This window comes from Taudactylus pleione, unplaced genomic scaffold (genome assembly GCF_031769625.1).
Source record: "Taudactylus pleione unplaced genomic scaffold, aTauple2 ptg002085l, whole genome shotgun sequence".
NCBI classification, from domain to species: Eukaryota; Metazoa; Chordata; class Amphibia; order Anura; family Myobatrachidae; genus Taudactylus; species Taudactylus pleione.
The window spans coordinates 166,887-188,026 of record NW_028286479.1 but is presented as its reverse complement, the minus strand read 5'-3'; the positions used below and the strand labels follow the sequence as shown (position 1 = coordinate 188,026).

Below are 21,140 nucleotides of genomic sequence, written 5' to 3'. Positions count from 1 at the left end.
GGTATCAGTCTATACTGTATAATATATAGTCAGCAGATGATCACATTACTTGTGCTGTGCGCTGGGTATCGGTCTATACTGTATAATATATGGTCAGCAGATGGTCACATTACTTGTGCTGTGCGCTGGGTATCAGTCTATACTGTATAATATATAGTCAGCAGATGGTCACATTACTTGTGCTGTGCGCTGGGTATCAGTCTATACTGTATAATATATAGTCAGCAGATGGTCACATTACTTGTGCTGTGCGCTGGGTATCGGTCTATACTGTATAATATATAGTCAGCAGATGGTCACATTACTTGTGCTGTGCGCTGGGTATCACTCTATCCTGTATAATATATAGTCAGCAGATGGTCACATTACTTGTGCTGTGCGCTGGGTATCAGTCTATACTGTATAATATATAGTCATCAGATGGTCACATTACTTGTGCTGTGCGCTGGGTATCAGTCTATACTGTATAATATATAGTCAGCAGATGGTCACATTACTTGTGCTGTGCGCTGGGTATCAGTCTATACTGTATAATATATAGTCATCAGATGGTCACATTACTTGTGCTGTGCGCTGGGTATCAGTCTATACTGTATAATATATAGTCAGCAGATGGTCACATTACTTGTGCTGTGCGCTGGTTATCGGTCTATACTGTATAATATATAGTCAGCAGATGATCACATTACTTGTGCTGTGCGCTGGGTATCAGTCTATACTGTATAATATATAGTCATCAGATGATCACATTACTTGTGCTGTGCGCTGGGTATCAGTCTATACTGTATAATATATAGTCATCAGATGGTCACATTACTTGTGCTGTGCGCTGGTTATCAGTCTATACTGTATAATATATAGTCAGCAGATGGTCACATTACTTGTGCTGTGCGCTGGGTATCAGTCTATACTGTATAATATATAGTCAGCAGATGGTCACATTACTTGTGCTGTGCGCTGGTTATCGGTCTATACTGTATAATATATAGTCAGCAGATGATCACATTACTTGTGCTGTGCGCTGGGTATCGGTCTATAGTACACTGGGTGACTGTTGCTTGAACCAGTGTGAACCAGAACCTATTGTGATGTTGGTTTATTTTCCATCCCCTACAGCTGTAAATCACACTTCTGTTCTTGCCCCTAGCAGTTATGTAGGTGGATCCCTGTGTCTGTGTATTTATGTATATATAAATATACCATATATATATATATATATATATATATATATATATATATATATATAAACTCAAAGCAGGACCTTCCTAAAGGACAGGACTTGGAGAACTCAATAGCCAAGGATAAGGATAATAAAAATTGGAAACATATATTATACCTAATACAAAAACAGCCCAACAATATCACAGGGAACTAAGGTAAATTACTTTATGTCTCCTTACTCCTCACCTGTCTCATATACTAACATGTTACTGTGTCTCCTTACTCCTCACCTGTCTCATATACTAACATGTTACTGTGTGTCTCCTTACTCCTCACCTGTCTCATATACTAACATGTTACTGTGTGTCTCCTTACTCCTCACCTGTCTCATATACTAACATGTTACTGTGTGTGTCCTTACTCCTCACCTGTCTCTTATACTAACATGATACTCTGTGTCTCCTTACTCCTCACCTGTCTCATATACTAACATGATACTCTGTGTCTCCTTACTCCTCACCTGTCTCATATACTAACATGATACTCTGTGTCTCCTTACTCCTCACCTGTCTCATATACTAACATGATACTCTGTGTCTCCTTACGCCTCACCTGTCTCATATACTAACATGATACTCTGTGTCTCCTTACTCCTCACCTGTCTCATATACTAACATGATCCTGTGTGTCTCCTTACTCCTCACCTGTCTCATATACTAACATGATACTCTGTGTCTCCTTACTCCTCACCTCTCTCATATACTAACATGTTACTGTGTGTCTCCTTACTCCTCACCTGTCTCATATACTAACATGATACTCTGTGTCTCCTTACTCCTCACCTGTCTCATATACTAACATGATACTGTGTGTCTCCTTACTGGTCACCTCTCTAATATATTAACATGTTACTCTGTCTCCTTACTACTAACCTGTCTCTTATACTAACATGTTACTCTGTGTTTCCTTTTTCCTCACCTGTCTCATATACTAACATGTTACTGTGTGTCTCGTTATTCCTCACCTGTCTCATATACTAACATGTTACTGTGTGTCTCCTTACTCCTCATCTGTCTCATATACTAACATGTTACTGTGTGTCTCCTTACTCCTCACCTGTCTCATATACTATCATGTTACTGTGTGTCTCCTTACTCCTGTCTCATATACTAACATGTTAGTGTGTGTCTCCTTACTCCTGTCTCATATACTAACATGTTACTGTGTGTCTCCTTACTCCTGTCTCATACACTAACATGTTAGTGTGTGTCTCCTTACTCCTGTCTCATATACTAACATGTTACTCTGTGTCTCCTTACGCCTCACCTGTCTCATATACAAACATGTTACTCTGTGTCTCCTTACTACTAACCTGTCTCATATACTAACATGTTACTGTGTGTCTCCTTACTCCTCACCTGTCTCATATACTAACATGTTACTGTGTGTCTCCTTACTCCTCACCTGTCTCATATACTAACATGTTACTGTGTGTCTCCTTACTCCTCACCTGTCTCTTATACTAACATGATACTCTGTGTCTCCTTACTCCTCACCTGTCTCATATACTAACATGATACTCTGTGTCTCCTTACTCCTCACCTGTCTCATATACTAACATGATACTCTGTGTCTCCTTACTCCTCACCTGTCTCATATACTAACATGATCCTGTGTGTCTCCTTACTCCTCACCTGTCTCATATACTAACATGATACTCTGTGTCTCCTTACTCCTCACCTCTCTCATATACTAACATGTTACTCTGTGTCTCCTTACTCCTCACCTGTCTCATATACTAACATGTTACTGTGTGTCTCCTTACTCCTCACCTGTCTCATATACTAACATGATACTCTGTGTCTCCTTACTCCTCACCTGTCTCATATACTAACATGATACTGTGTGTCTCCTTACTGGTCACCTCTCTAATATATTAACATGTTACTCTGTCTCCTTACTACTAACCTGTCTCTTATACTAACATGTTACTCTGTGTTTCCTTTTTCCTCACCTGTCTCATATACTAACATGTTACTGTGTGTCTCGTTATTCCTCACCTGTCTCATATACTAACATGTTACTGTGTGTCTCCTTACTCCTCATCTGTCTCATATACTAACATGTTACTGTGTGTCTCCTTACTCCTCACCTGTCTCATATACTATCATGTTACTGTGTGTCTCCTTACTCCTGTCTCATATACTAACATGTTAGTGTGTGTCTCCTTACTCCTGTCTCATATACTAACATGTTACTGTGTGTCTCCTTACTCCTGTCTCATACACTAACATGTTAGTGTGTGTCTCCTTACTCCTGTCTCATATACTAACATGTTACTCTGTGTCTCCTTACGCCTCACCTGTCTCATATACTAACATGTTACTCTGTGTCTCCTTACTACTAACCTGTCTCATATACTAACATGTTACTGTGTGTCTCCTTACTCCTCACCTGTCTCATATACTAACATGTTACTGTGTGTCTCCTTACTCCTCACCTGTCTCATATACTAACATGTTACTGTGTGTCTCCTTACTCCTCACCTGTCTCATATACTAACATGTTACTGTGTGTCTCCTTATTCCTCACCTGTCTCATATACTAACATGTTACTGTTTGTCTCCTTATTCCTCACCTGTCTCATATACTAACATGTTACTGTGTGTCTCCTTACTCCTCATTTGTCTAATATACTAACATGTTACTGTGTGTCTCCTTACTCCTCACCTGTCTCATATACTAACCTGTTACTGTGTGTCTCCTTACTCCTCACCTGTCTCATATCCTAACATGTTACTGTGTGTCTCCTTACTCCTCACCTGTCTCATATACTAACATGTTACTGTGTGTCTCCTTACTCCTCACCTGTCTCATATACTAACATGTTACTGTGTGTCTCCTTACTCCTCACCTGTCTCATATACTAACATGTTACTGTGTCTCCTTACTCCTCACCTGTCTCATATACTAACATGTTACTCTGTCTCCTTACTCCTCACCTGTCTCATATACTAACATGTTACTCTGTGTATCCTTACTCCTCACCTGTCTCATATACTAACATGTTACTCTGTGTCTCCTTACTCCTCACCTCTCTCATATACTAACATGTTACTCTGTGTCTATTTACTCCTCACCTGTCTCATATACTAACATGTTACTGTGTGTCTCCTTACTCCTCACCTGTCTCATATACTAACATGTTACTGTGTGTCTCCATACTCCTCACCTCTCTCATATACTAACATGTTACTGTGTGTCTCCTTAATCCTCACCTGTCTCATATACTAACATGTTACTCTGTGTCTCCTTACTCCTCACCTGTCTCATATACTAACATGTTACTGTGTGTCTCCTTACTCCTCACCTCTCTCATATTCTAATATGTTACTGTGTGTCTACTTACTCCTCACCTGTCTCATATACTAACATGTTACTGTGTGTCTCCTTACTCCTCACCTGTCTCATATACTAACATGTTACTGTGTCTCCTTACTCCTCACCTGTCTCATATACTAACATGTTACTCTGTCTCCTTACTCCTCACCTGTCTCATATACTAACATGTTACTGTGTGTCTCCCTACTCCTCACCTGTCTCATATACTAACATGTTACTGTGTGTGTCTACTTATTCCTCACATGTCTCATATACTAACATGTTACTCTGTCTCCTTACTCATCACCTGTGTCATATACTAACATGTTACTGTGTGTCTCCTTACTCCTCACCTGTCTCATATACTAACATGTTACTCTGTGTCTCCTTATTCCTCACCTGTGTCATATACTAACATGTTACTGTGTGTCTCCTTACTCCTCACCTGTCTCATATACTAACATGTTACTCTGTGTCTCCTTACTCATCACCTGTGTCATATACTAACATGTTACTGTGTGTCTCCTTACTCCTCACATGTCTCATATACTAACATGTTACTCTGTGTCTCCTTACTCCTCAGATGTGTCATATACTAACATATTACTGTGTGTCTCCTTACTCCTCACCTGTCTCATATACTAACATGTTACTCTGTCTCCTTACTCCTCACCTGTCTCATACACTAACATGTTACTCTGTGTCTCCTTACTCCTCACCTATCTCATATACTAACATGTTACTGTGTGTCTCCTTACTCCTCACCTATCTCATATACTAACATGTTACTCTGTGTCTCCTTACTCCTCACCTGTCTCATATACTAACATGTTACTCTGTGTCTCCTTATTCCTCACCTGTCCCATATACTAACATGTTACTCTGTCTCCTTACTCATCACCTGTCTCATATACTAACATGTTACTCTGTGTCTCCTTACTCCTCACCTGTCTCATATACTAACATGTTACTCTGTGTCCCCTTACTCCTCACCTGTCTCATATACTAACATGTTACTGTGTGTCTCCTTATTCCTCACCTGTCTCATATACAAACATGTTACTGTGTGGCTCCTTATTCCTCACCTGTCTCATATACTAACATGTTACTGTGTGTCTCCTTACTCCTGTCTCATATACTAACATGTTACTGTGTGTCTCCTTATTCCTCACCTGTCTCATATACTAACATGTTACTGTGTGTCTCCTTATTCCTCACCTGTCTCATATACTAACATGTTACTGTGTGTCTCCTTATTCCGCACCTGTCTCATATACTAACATGTTACTCTGTGTCTCCTTACTCCTGTCTCATATTCTAACATGTTACTCTGTGTCTCCTTACTCCTGTCTCATATACTAACATGTTAGTGTGTGTCTCCTTACTCCTGTCTCATATACTAACATTTTACTGTGTGTCTCCTTATTCCTCACCAGTCTCATATACTAACATGTTACTGTGTGTCTCCTTATTCCTCACCTGTCTCATATACTAACATGTTACTGTGTGTCTCCTTATTCCGCACCTTTCTCATATACTAACATGTTACTGTGTGTCTCCTTATTCCTCACCTGTCTGATATACTAACATGTTACTGTGTGTCTCCTTATTCCTCACCTGTCTCATATACTAACATGTTACTCTGTGTCTCCTTATTCCTCACCTGTCTCATATTCTAACATTTTACTGTGTGTCTCCTTAATCCTCACCTGTCTCATATACTAACATGTTACTGTGTCTCCTTATTCCTCACCTGTCTCATATACTAACATGTTACTGTGTGTCTCCTTACTCCTCACCTGTCTCATATACTAACATGTTAGTGTGTGTCTCCTTATTCCTCACTTGTCTCATATACTAACATGTTACTGTGTGTCTCCTTATTCCTCACCTGTCTCATATACTAACATGTTACTCTGTCTCCTTACTCATCACCTGTCTCATATACTAACATTTTACCGTGTGTCTCCTTACTCCTCACCTGTCTCATATACTAACATGTTAGTCTGTGTCTCCTTACTCCTCACTTGTTTCCTATACTAAAATGTTACTCTGTGTCTCCTTACTCCTCACCTCTCTCATATACTAAAATGTTACTCTGTGTCTCCTTACTCCTCACCTGTCTCATATACTAACATGTTACTGTGTGTCTCCTTACTCCTCACCTGTCTCATATACTAACATGTTACTCTGTGTCTCCTTACTCCTCACCTGTCTCATATACTAACATGTTACTCTGTGAATCCTTACTCCTCACCTGTCTCATATACTAACATGTTACTCTGTGTCTCCTTAATCCTCACCTGTCTCATATACTAACATGTTACTCTGTCTCCTTACTCCTCACCTGTCTCATATACTAACATGTTACTGTGTGTCTCCTTATTCCTCACCTCTCTCATATACTAACATGTTACTGTGTGTCTCCTTATTCCTCACCTGTCTCATATACTAACATGTTACTGTGTGTCTCCTTACTCCTGTCTCATATACTAACATGTTACTGTGTGTCTCCTTATTCCTCACCTGTCTCATATACTAACATGTTACTGTGAGTCTCCTTATTCCTCACCTGTCTCATATACTAACATGTTACTGTGTGTCTCCTTATTCCGCACCTGTCTCATATACTAACATGTTACTCTGTTTCTCCTTACTCCTGTCTCATATACTAACATGTTACTCTGTGTCTCCTTACTCCTGTCTCATATACTAACATGTTAGTGTGTGTCTCCTTACTCCTGTCTCATATACTAACATTTTACTGTGTGTCTCCTTATTCCTCACCTGTCTCATATACTAACATGTTACTGTGTGTCTCCTTATTCCTCACCTGTCTCATATACTAACATGTTACTGTGTGTCTCCTTATTCCGCACATTTCTCATATACTAACATGTTACTGTGTGTCTCCTTATTCCTCACCTGTCTGATATACTAACATGTTGCTGTGTGTCTCCTTATTCCTCACCTGTCTCATATACTAACATGTTACTCTGTGTCTCCTTATTCCTCACCTGTCTCATATACTAACATTTTACTGTGTGTCTCCTTAATCCTCACCTGTCTCATATACTAACATGTTACTGTGTCTGCTTATTCCTCACCTGTCTCATATACTAACATGTTACTGTGTCTCCTTATTCCTCACCTGTCTCATATACTAACATGTTACTGTGTGTCTCCTTACTCCTCATCTGTCTCATATACTAACATGTTACTGTGTGTCTCCTTACTCCTCACCTGTCTCATATACTATCATGTTACTGTGTGTCTCCTTACTCCTGTCTCATATACTAACTTGTTTCTGTGTGTCTCCTTACTCCTGTCTCATATACTAACATGTTACTCTGTGTCTCCTTACGTCTCACCTGTCTCATATACTAACATGTTACTCTGTGTCTCCTTACTACTAACCTGTCTCATATACTAACATGTTACTGTGTGTCTCCTTACTCCTCACCTGTCTCATATACTAACATGTTACTGGGTGTCTCCTTATTCCTCACCTGTCTCATATACTAACATGTTACTGTGTGTCTCCTTACTCCTCACCTGTCTCATATACTAACATGTTACTGTGTGTCTCCTTATTCCTCACCTGTCTCATATACTAACATGTTACTGTTTGTCTCCTTATTCCTCACCTGTCTCATATACTAACATGTTACTGTGTGTCTCCTTACTCCTCACCTGTCTCATATACTAACATGTTACTGTGTGTCTCCTTATTCCTCACCTGTCTCATATACTAACATGTTACTGTTTGTCTCCTTATTCCTCACCTGTCTCATATACTAACATGTTACTGTGTGTCTCCTTATTCCTCACCTGTCTCATATACTAACATGTTACTGTGTGTCTCCTTATTCCTCACCTGTCTCATATACAAACATGTTACTGTGTGGCTCCTTATTCCTCACCTGTCTCATATACTAACATGTTACTGTGTGTCTCCTTACTCCTGTCTCATATACTAACATGTTACTGTGTGTCTCCTTATTCCTCACCTGTCTCATATACTAACATGTTACTGTGTGTCTCCTTATTCCTCACCTGTCTCATATACTAACATGTTACTGTGTGTCTCCTTATTCCGCACCTGTCTCATATACTAACATGTTACTCTGTGTCTCCTTACTCCTGTCTCATATACTAACATGTTAGTGTGTGTCTCCTTACTCCTGTCTCATATACTAACATTTTACTGTGTGTCTCCTTATTCCTCACCAGTCTCATATACTAACATGTTACTGTGTGTCTCCTTATTCCTCACCTGTCTCATATACTAACATGTTACTGTGTGTCTCCTTACTCCTCACCTGTCTCATATACTAACATGTTACTGTGTGTCTCCTTATTCCTCACCTGTCTCATATACTAACATGTTACTGTGTGTCTCCTTATTCCTCACCTGTCTCATATACTAACATGTTACTGTGTGTCTCCTTATTCCTCACCTGTCTCATATACAAACATGTTACTGTGTGGCTCCTTATTCCTCACCTGTCTCATACACTAACATGTTACTGTGTGTCTCCTTACTCCTGTCTCATATACTAACATGTTACTGTGTGTCTCCTTATTCCTCACCTGTCTCATATACTAACATGTTACTGTGTGTCTCCTTATTCCTCACCTGTCTCATATACTAACATGTTACTGTGTGTCTCCTTATTCCGCACCTGTCTCATATACTAACATGTTACTCTGTGTCTCCTTACTCCTGTCTCATATTCTAACATGTTACTCTGTGTCTCCTTACTCCTGTCTCATATTCTAACATGTTACTCTGTGTCTCCTTACTCCTGTCTCATATACTAACATGTTAGTGTGTGTCTCCTTACTCCTGTCTCATATACTAACATTTTACTGTGTGTCTCCTTATTCCTCACCAGTCTCATATACTAACATGTTACTGTGTGTCTCCTTATTCCTCACCTGTCTCATATACTAACATGTTACTGTGTGTCTCCTTATTCCGCACCTTTCTCATATACTAACATGTTACTGTGTGTCTCCTTATTCCTCACCTGTCTGATATACTAACATGTTACTGTGTGTCTCCTTATTCCTCACCTGTCTCATATACTAACATGTTACTCTGTGTCTCCTTAATCCTCACCTGTCTCATATACTAACATGTTACTCTGTCTCCTTATTCCTCACCTGTCTCATATACTAATATGTTACTGTGTGTCTCCTTACTCCTCACCTGTCTCATATTCTAACATTTTACTGTGTGTCTCCTTAATCCTCACCTGTCTCATATACTAACATGTTACTCTGTCTCCTTATTCCTCACCTGTCTCATATACTAATATGTTACTGTGTGTCTCCTTACTCCTCACCTGTCTCATATACTAACATGTTAGTGTGTGTCTCCTTATTCCTCACTTGTCTCATATACTAACATGTTACTGTGTGTCTCCTTATTCCTCACCTGTCTCATATACTAACATGTTACTCTGTCTCCTTACTCATCACCTGTCTCATATACTAACATTTTACCGTGTGTCTCCTTACTCCTCACCTGTCTCATATACTAACATGTTAGTCTGTGTCTCCTTACTCCTCACTTGTTTCATATACTAAAATGTTACTCTGTGTCTCCTTACTCCTCACCTCTCTCATATACTAAAATGTTACTCTGTGTCTCCTTACTCCTCACCTGTCTCATATACTAACATGTTACTGTGTGTCTCCTTACTCCTCACCTGTCTCATATACTAACATGTTACTCTGTGTCTCCTTACTCCTCACCTGTCTCATATACTAACATGTTACTCTGTGAATCCTTACTCCTCACCTGTCTCATATACTAACATGTTACTCTGTGTCTCCTTATTCCTCACCTGTCTCATATACTAACATGTTACTCTGTCTCCTTACTCCTCACCTGTCTCATATACTAACATGTTACTGTGTGTCTCCTTATTCCTCACCTCTCTCATATACTAACATGTTACTGTGTGTCTCCTTATTCCGCACCTGTCTCATATACTAACATGTTACTCTGTGTCTCCTTACTCCTGTCTCATATACTAACATGTTACTGTGTGTCTCCTTATTCCTCACCTGTCTCATATACTAACATGTTACTGTGTGTCTCCTTATTCCTCACCTGTCTCATATACTAACATGTTACTGTGTGTCTCCTTATTCCGCACCTGTCTCATATACTAACATGTTACTCTGTGTCTCCTTACTCCTGTCTCATATACTAACATGTTACTCTGTGTCTCCTTACTCCTGTCTCATATACTAACATGTTAGTGTGTGTCTCCTTACTCCTGTCTCATATACTAACATTTTACTGTGTGTCTCCTTATTCCTCACCTGTCTCATAAACTAACATGTTACTGTGTGTCTCCTTATTCCTCACCTGTCTCATATACTAACATGTTACTGTGTGTCTCCTTATTCCGCACATTTCTCATATACTAACATGTTACTGTGTGTCTCCTTATTCCTCACCTGTCTGATATACTAACATGTTACTGTGTGTCTCCTTATTCCTCACCTGTCTCATATACTAACATGTTACTCTGTGTCTCCTTATTCCTCACCTGTCTCATATACTAACATTTTACTGTGTGTCTCCTTAATCCTCACCAGTCTCATATACTAACATGTTACTGTGTCTGCTTATTCCTCACCTGTCTCATATACTAACATGTTACTGTGTGTCTCCTTACTCCTCATCTGTCTCATATACTAACATGTTACTGTGTGTCTCCTTACTCCTCACCTGTCTCATATACTATCATGTTACTGTGTGTCTCGTTACTCCTGTCTCATATACTAACTTGTTTCTGTGTGTCTCCTTACTCCTGTCTCATATACTAACATGTTAGTGTGTGTCTCCTTACTCCTGTCTCATATACTAACATGTTACTGTGTGTCTCCTTACTCCTGTCTCATATACTAACATGTTAGTGTGTGTCTCCTTACTCCTGTCTCATATACTAACATGTTACTCTGTGTCTCCTTACGCCTCACCTGTCTCATATACTAACATGTTACTCTGTGTCTCCTTACTACTAACCTGTCTCATATACTAACATGTTACTGTGTGTCTCCTTACTCCTCACCTGTCTCATATACTAACATGTTACTGGGTGTCTCCTTATTCCTCACCTCTCTCATATACTAACATGTTACTGTGTGTCTCCTTACTCCTCACCTGTCTCATATACTAACATGTTACTGTGTGTCTCCTTATTCCTCACCTGTCTCATATACTAACATGTTACTGTTTGTCTCCTTATTCCTCACCTGTCTCATATACTAACATGTTACTGTGTGTCTCCTTACTCCTCACCTGTCTCATATACTAACATGTTACTGTGTGTCTCCTTACTCCTCACCTGTCTCATATACTAACATGTTACTGTGTGTCTCCTTACTCCTCACCTGTCTCATATACTAACATGTTACTGTGTGTCTCCTTACTCCTCACCTGTCTCATATACTAACATGTTACTGTGTGTCTCCTTATTCCTCACCTGTCTCATATACTAACATGTTACTCTGTCTCCTTACTCATCACCTGTCTCATATACTAACATGTTACTGTGTGTGTCTCCTTACTCCTCACCTGTCTCATATACTAACATGTTAGTGTGTGTCTCCTTATTCCTCACCTGTCTCATATACTAACATTTTACTGTGTGTCTCCTTATTCCTCACCTGTCTCATATACTAACATGTTACTCTGTCTCCTTACTCATCACCTGTCTCATATACTAACATGTTACTGTGTGTCTCCTTACTCCTCACCTGTCTCATATACTAACATGTTACCGTGTGTCTCCTTATTCCTCACATGTCTCATATACTAACATGTTACTGTGTGTTTCCTTATTCCTCACCTGTCTCATATACTAACATGTTACTGTGTCTCCTTACTCCTCACCTGTCTCATATACTAACATGCTACTCTGTCTCCTTACTCCTCACCTGTCTCATATACTAACATGTTACTCTGTGTCTCCTTACTCCTCACCTGTCTCATATACTAACATGTTACTCTGTGTCTCCTTACACATCACCTGTCTCATATACTAACATGTTACTGTGTGTGTCTCCTTATTCCTCACCTCTCTCAAATACTAACATGTTACTGTGTGTCCCCTTACTCCTCACCTGTCTCATATACTAACATGTTACTGTGTGTCTCCTTACACCTCACCTGTCTCATATACTAACATGTTACTCTGTGTCTCCTTACTCCTCTCTTGTCTCATATACTAACATGTTACTGTGTGTCTCCTTACTCCTCACTTGTCTCATATACTAACATGTTACTCTGTGTCTCCTTACTCCTCACCTGTCTCATATACTAACATGTTACTCTGTCTCCTTACTCATCACCTGTCTCTTATACTAACATGTTACTGTGTGTCTCCTTTCTCCTGTCTCATATACTAACATGTTAGTGTGTGTCTCCTTATTCCTCACCTGTCTCATATTCTAACATGTTACTGTGTGTCTCCTTATTCCTCACCTGTCTCATATACTAACATGTTACTCTGTCTCCTTACTCATCACCTGTCTCATATACTAACATGTTACCGTGTGTCTCCTTACTCCTCACCTGACTCATATACTAACATGTTACTCTATGTCTCCTTACTCCTCACCTGTCTCATATACTAACATGTTACTCTGTGTCTCCTTACTCCTCACTTGTTTCATATACTAACATGTTACTCTGTGTCTCCTTACTCCTCACCTGTCTCATATACTATCATGTTACTCTGTGTCTCCTTACACCTCACCTGTCTCATATACTAACATGTTACTGTGTGTCTCCTTACTCCTCACCTCTCATATACTAAAATGTTACTCTGTGTCTCCTTACTCCTCACCTGTCTCATATACTAACATGTTACTGTGTGTCTCCTTACTCCTCACCTCTCTCATATACTAAAATGTTACTCTGTGTCTCCTTAATCCTCACCTGTCTCATATACTAACATGTTACTGTGTGTCTCCTTACTCCTCACCTGTCTCATATACTAACATGTTACTGTGTGTCTCCTTACTCCTCACCTGTCTCATATACTAACATGTTACTGTGTGTCTCCTTATTCCTCACCTGACTCATATACTAACATGTTACTCTGTGTCTCCTTACTCCTCACCTGTCTCATATACTAACATGTTACTGTGTGTCTCCTAACTCCTCACCTGTCTCATATACTAACATGTTACTCTGTGTCTCCTTACTCCTCACCTGTCTCATATCATAACATGTTACCCTGTGTCTCCTTACTCCTCACCTGTCTCATATACTAACATATTACTCTGTGTCTCCTTACTCCTCACCTGTCTCATATACTAACATGTTACTGTGTGTCTCCTTACTCCTCACCTGTCTCATATACTAACATGTTACTCTGTGTCTCCTTACTACTAACCTGTCTCATATACTAACATGTTACAGTGTGTGTCCTTACTCCTCACCTGTCTCATATACTAACATGTTACTGTGTGTCTGCTTATTCCTCACCTGTCTCATATACTAACCTGTTACTGTGTGTCTCCTTACTCCTCACCTGTCTCATATACTAACATGTTACTGTGTGTCTCCTTATTCCTCACCTGTCTCATATACTAACATGTTACTGTGTGTCTCCTTACTCCTGTCTCATATACTAACATTTTACTGTGTGTCTCCTTATTCCTCACCAGTCTCATATACTAACATGTTACTGTGTGTCTCCTTATTCCTCACCTGTCTCATATACTACCATGTTACTGTGTGTCTCCTTTTTCCGCACCTTTCTCATATAATAACATGTTACTGTGTGTCTCCTTATTCCTCACCTGTCTGATATACTAACATGTTACTGTGTGTCTCCTTATTCCTCACCTGTCTCATATACTAACATGTTACTCTGTGTCTCCTTATTCCTCACCTGTCTCATATTCTAACATTTTACTGTGTGTCTCCTTAATCCTCACCTGTCTCATATACTAACATGTTACTGTGTCTCCTTATTCCTCACCTGTCTCATATACTAACATGTTACTGTGTGTCTCCTTACTCCTCACCTGTCTCATATACTAACATGTTAGTGTGTGTCTCCTTATTCCTCACTTGTCTCATATACTAACATGTTACTGTGTGTCTCCTTATTCCTCACCTGTCTCATATACTAACATGTTACTCTGTCTCCTTACTCATCACCTGTCTCATATACTAACATTTTACCGTGTGTCTCCTTACTCCTCACCTGTCTCATATACTAACATGTTAGTCTGTGTCTCCTTACTCCTCACTTGTTTCCTATACTAAAATGTTACTCTGTGTCTCCTTACTCCTCACCTCTCTCATATACTAAATGTTACTCTGTGTCTCCTTACTCCTCACCTGTCTCATATACTAACATGTTACTGTGTGTCTCCTTACTCCTCACCTGTCTCATATACTAACATGTTACTCTGTGTCTCCTTACTCCTCACCTGTCTCATATACTAACATGTTACTCTGTGAATCCTTACTCCTCACCTGTCTCATATACTAACATGTTACTCTGTGTCTCCTTATTCCTCACCTGTCTCATATACTAACATGTTACTCTGTCTCCTTACTCCTCACCTGTCTCATATACTAACATGTTACTGTGTGTCTCCTTATTCCTCACCTCTCTCATATACTAACATGTTACTGTGTGTCTCCTTATTCCTCACCTGTCTCATATACTAACATGTTACTGTGTGTCTCCTTACTCCTGTCTCATATACTAACATGTTACTGTGTGTCTCCTTATTCCTCACCTGTCTCATATACTAACATGTTACTGTGTGTCTCCTTATTCCTCACCTGTCTCATATACTAACATGTTACTGTGTGTCTCCTTATTCCGCACCTGTCTCATATACTAACATGTTACTCTGTGTCTCCTTACTCCTGTCTCATATACTAACATGTTACTCTGTGTCTCCTTACTCCTGTCTCATATACTAACATGTTAGTGTGTGTCTCCTTACTCCTGTCTCATATACTAACATTTTACTGTGTGTCTCCTTATTCCTCACCTGTCTCATATACTAACATGTTACTGTGTGTCTCCTTATTCCTCACCTGTCTCATATACTAACATGTTACTGTGTGTCTCCTTATTCCGCACATTTCTCATATACTAACATGTTACTGTGTGTCTCCTTATTCCTCACCTGTCTGATATACTAACATGTTGCTGTGTGTCTCCTTATTCCTCACCTGTCTCATATACTAACATGTTACTCTGTGTCTCCTTATTCCTCACCTGTCTCATATACTAACATTTTACTGTTTGTCTCCTTAATCCTCACCTGTCTCATATACTAACATGTTACTGTGTCTGCTTATTCCTCACCTGTCTCATATACTAACATGTTACTGTGTCTCCTTATTCCTCACCTGTCTCATATACTAACATGTTACTGTGTCTCCTTACTCCTCATCTGTCTCATATACTAACATGTTACTGTGTGTCTCCTTACTCCTCACCTGTCTCATATACTATCATGTTACTGTGTGTCTCCTTTCTCCTGTCTCATATACTAACTTGTTTCTGTGTGTCTCCTTACTCCTGTCTCATATACTAACATGTTAGTGTGTGTCTCCTTACTCCTGTCTCATATACTAACATGTTACTGTGTGTCTCCTTACTCCTGTCTCATATACTAACATGTTAGTGTGTGTCTCCTTACTCCTGTCTCATATACTAACATGTTACTCTGTGTCTCCTTACGTCTCACCTGTCTCATATACTAACATGTTACTCTGTGTCTCCTTACTACTAACCTGTCTCATATACTAACATGTTACTGTGTGTCTCCTTACTCCTCACCTGTCTCATATACTAACATGTTACTGGGTGTCTCCTTATACCTCACCTGTCTCATATACTAACATGTTACTGTGTGTCTCCTTACTCCTCACCTGTCTCATATACTAACATGTTACTGTGTTTCTCCTTATTCCTCACCTGTCTCATATACTAACATGTTACTGTTTGTCTCCTTATTCCTCACCTGTCTCATATACTAACATGTTACTGTGTGTCTCCTTACTCCTCACCTGTCTCATATACTAACATGTTACTGTGTGTCTCCTTACTCCTCACCTGTCTCATATACTAACATGTTACGGTGTGTCTCCTTATTCCTCACCTGTATCATATACTAACATGTTACTCTGTCTCCTTACTCATCACCTGTCTCATATACTAACATGTTACTGTGTGTCTCCTTACTCATCACCTGTCTCATATACTAACATGTTACTGTGTGTCTCCTTATTCCTCACCTGTCTCATATACTAACATGTTACTGTGTGTTTCCTTATTCCTCACCTGTCTCATATACTAACATGCTACTGTGTCTCCTTACTCCTCACCTGTCTCATATACTAACATGTTACTCTGTCTCCTTACTCCTCACCTGTCTCATATACTAACATGTTACTCTGTGTCTCCTTACTCCTCACCTGTCTCATATACTAACATGTTACTCTGTGTCTCCTTACACATCACTTGTCTCATATACTAACATGTTACTGTGTGTGTCTCCTTATTCCTCACCTCTCTCAAATACTAACATGTTACTGTGTGTCTCCTTACTCCTCACCTGTCTCATATACTAACATGTTACTGTATGTCTCCTTACTCCTCACCTGTCTCATATACTAACATGTTACTCTGTGTCTCCTTACTCCTCTCTTGTCTCATATACTAACATGTTACTCTGTGTCTCCTTACTCCTCACTTGTCTCATATACTAACATGTTACTCTGTGTCTCCTTACTCCTCACCTGTCTCATATACTAACATGTTACTCTGTCTCCTTACTCATCACCTGTCTCATATACTAACATGTTACTGTGTGTCTCCTTTCTCCTGTCTCATATACTAACATGTTAGTGTGTGTCTCCTTATTCCTCACCTGTCTCATATTCTAACATGTTACTGTGTGTCTCCTTATTCCTCACCTGTCTCATATTCTAACATGTTACTCTGTCTCCTTACTCATCACCTGTCTCATATACTAACATGTTACCGTGTGTCTCCTTACTCCTCACCTGTCTCATATACTAACATGTTACTCTATGTCTCCTTACTCCTCACCTGTCTCATATACTAACATGTTACTCTGTGTCTCCTTACTCCTCACTTGTTTCATATACTAACATGTTACTCTGTGTCTCCTTACTCCTCACCTGTCTCATATACTATCATGTTACTCTGTGTCTCCTTACACCTCACCTGTCTCATATACTAACATGTTACTGTGTGTCTCCTTACTCCTCACCTCTCTCATATACTAAAATGTTACTCTTTGTCTCCTTACTCCTCACCTGTCTCATATACTAACATGTTACTGTGTGTCTCCTTACTCCTCACCTGTCTCATATACTAACATGTTACTGTGTGTCTCCTTACTCCTCACCTGTCTCATATACTAACATGTTACTGTGTGTCTCCTTATTCCTCACCTGTCTCATATACTAACATGTTACTCTGTGTCTCCTTACTCCTCACCTGTCTCATATACTAACATGTTACTGTGTGTCTCCTAACTCCTCACCTGTCTCATATACTAACATGTTACTCTGTGTCTCCTTACTCCTCACCTGTCTCATATCATAACATGTTACCCTGTGTCTCCTTACTCCTCACCTGTCTCATATACTAACATATTACTCTGTGTCTCCTTACTCCTCACCTGTCTCATATACTAACATGTTACTGTGTGTCTCCTTACTCCTCACCTGTCTCGTATACTAACATGTTACTCTGTGTCTCCTTACAACTAACCTGTCTCATATACTAACATGTTACAGTGTGTGTCCTTACTCCTCACCTGTCTCATATACTAACATGTTACTGTGTGTCTGCTTATTCCTCACCTGTCTCATATACTAACCTGTTACTGTGTGTCTCCTTACTCCTCACCTGTCTCATATACTAACATGTTACTCTGTGTCTCCTTACGCCTCACCTGTCTCATATACTAACATGTTTCTCTGTGTCTCCTTACTACTAACCTGTCTCATATACTAACATGTTACTGTGTGTCTCCTTACTCCTCACCTGTCTCATATACTAACATGTTACTGGGTGTCTCCTTATTCCTCACCTCTCTCATATACTAACATGTTACTGTGTGTCTCCTTACTCCTCACCTGTCTCATATACTAACATGTTACTGTGTGTCTCCTTATTCCTCACCTGTCTCATATACTAACATGTTACTGTTTGTCTCCTTATTCCTCACCTGTCTCATATACTAACATGTTACTGTGTGTCTCCTTACTCCTCACCTGTCTCATATACTAACATGTTACTGTGTGTCTCCTTACTCCTCACCTGTCTCATATACTAACATGTTACTGTGTGTCTCCTTACTCCTCACCTGTCTCATATACTAACATGTTACTGTGTGTCTCCTTACTCCTCACCTGTCTCATATACTAACATGTTACTGTGTGTCTCCTTATTCCTCACCTGTCTCATATACTAACATGTTACTCTGTCTCCTTACTCATCACCTGTCTCATATACTAACATGTTACTGTGTGTGTCTCCTTACTCCTCACCTGTCTCATATACTAACATGTTAGTGTGTGTCTCCTTATTCCTCACCTGTCTCATATACTAACATTTTACTGTGTGTCTCCTTATTCCTCACCTGTCTCATATACTAACATGTTACTCTGTCTCCTTACTCATCACCTGTCTCATATACTAACATGTTACTGTGTGTCTCCTTACTCCTCACCTGTCTCATATACTAACATGTTACCGTGTGTCTCCTTATTCCTCACATGTCTCATATACTAACATGTTACTGTGTGTTTCCTTATTCCTCACCTGTCTCATATACTAACATGTTACTGTGTCTCCTTACTCCTCACCTGTCTCATATACTAACATGCTACTCTGTCTCCTTACTCCTCACCTGTCTCATATACTAACATGTTACTCTGTGTCTCCTTACTCCTCACCTGTCTCATATACTAACATGTTACTCTGTGTCTCCTTACACATCACCTGTCTCATATACTAACATGTTACTGTGTGTGTCTCCTTATTCCTCACCTCTCTCAAATACTAACATGTTACTGTGTGTCCCCTTACTCCTCACCTGTCTCATATACTAACATGTTACTGTGTGTCTCCTTACACCTCACCTGTCTCATATACTAACATGTTACTCTGTGTCTCCTTACTCCTCTCTTGTCTCATATACTAACATGTTACTGTGTGTCTCCTTACTCCTCACTTGTCTCATATACTAACATGTTACTCTGTGTCTCCTTACTCCTCACCTGTCTCATATACTAACATGTTACTCTGTCTCCTTACTCATCACCTGTCTCTTATACTAACATGTTACTGTGTGTCTCCTTTCTCCTGTCTCATATACTAACATGTTAGTGTGTGTCTCCTTATTCCTCACCTGTCTCATATTCTAACATGTTACTGTGTGTCTCCTTATTCCTCACCTGTCTCATATACTAACATGTTACTCTGTCTCCTTACTCATCACCTGTCTCATATACTAACATGTTACCGTGTGTCTCCTTACTCCTCACCTGACTCATATACTAACATGTTACTCTATGTCTCCTTACTCCTCACCTGTCTCATATACTAACATGTTACTCTGTGTCTCCTTACTCCTCACTTGTTTCATATACTAACATGTTACTCTGTGTCTCCTTACTCCTCACCTGTCTCATATACTATCATGTTACTCTGTGTCTCCTTACACCTCACCTGTCTCATATACTAACATGTTACTGTGTGTCTCCTTACTCCTCACCTCTCATATACTAAAATGTTACTCTGTGTCTCCTTACTCCTCACCTGTCTCATATACTAACATGTTACTGTGTGTCTCCTTACTCCTCACCTCTCTCATATACTAAAATGTTACTCTGTGTCTCCTTACTCCTCACCTGTCTCATATACTAACATGTTACTGTGTGTCTCCTTACTCCTCACCTGTCTCATATACTAACATGTTACTGTGTGTCTCCTTACTCCTCACCTGTCTCATATACTAACATGTTACTGTGTGTCTCCTTATTCCTCACCTGACTCATATACTAACATGTTACTCTGTGTCTCCTTACTCCTCACCTGTCTCATATACTAACATGTTACTGTGTGTCTCCTAACTCCTCACTTGTCTCATATACTAACATGTTACTCTGTGTCTCCTTACTCCTCACCTGTCTCATATCATAACATGTTACCCTGTGTCTCCTTACTCCTCACCTGTCTCATATACTAACATATTACTCTGTGTCTCCTTACTCCTCACCTGTCTCATATACTAACATGTTACTGTGTGTCTCCTTACTCCTCACCTGTCTCATATACTAACATGTTACTCTGTGTCTCCTTACTACTAACCTGTCTCATATACTAACATGTTACAGTGTGTGTCCTTACTCCTCACCTGTCTCATATACTAACATGTTACTGTGTGTCTGCTTATTCCTCACCTGTCTCATATACTAACCTGTTACTGTGTGTCTCCTTACTCCTCACCTGTCTCATATACTAACATGTTACTGTGTGTCTCCTTATTCC

General features: G+C 39.7%; 1 long non-coding RNA gene across 1 annotated transcript in view; it reads left to right on the top strand.

The window, feature by feature from the left end:
* Positions 1-1,248: 1,248 nt before the first annotated feature.
* LOC148435680 (uncharacterized) overlaps positions 1,249-21,140 on the top strand; it is a 129,985-nt gene continuing 110,093 nt past the window's right edge. The window contains exon 1 of the long non-coding RNA XR_015876576.1: positions 1,249-1,376. This is a non-coding gene — a long non-coding RNA (uncharacterized LOC148435680). The remainder of the gene's footprint in view (positions 1,377-21,140) is intronic.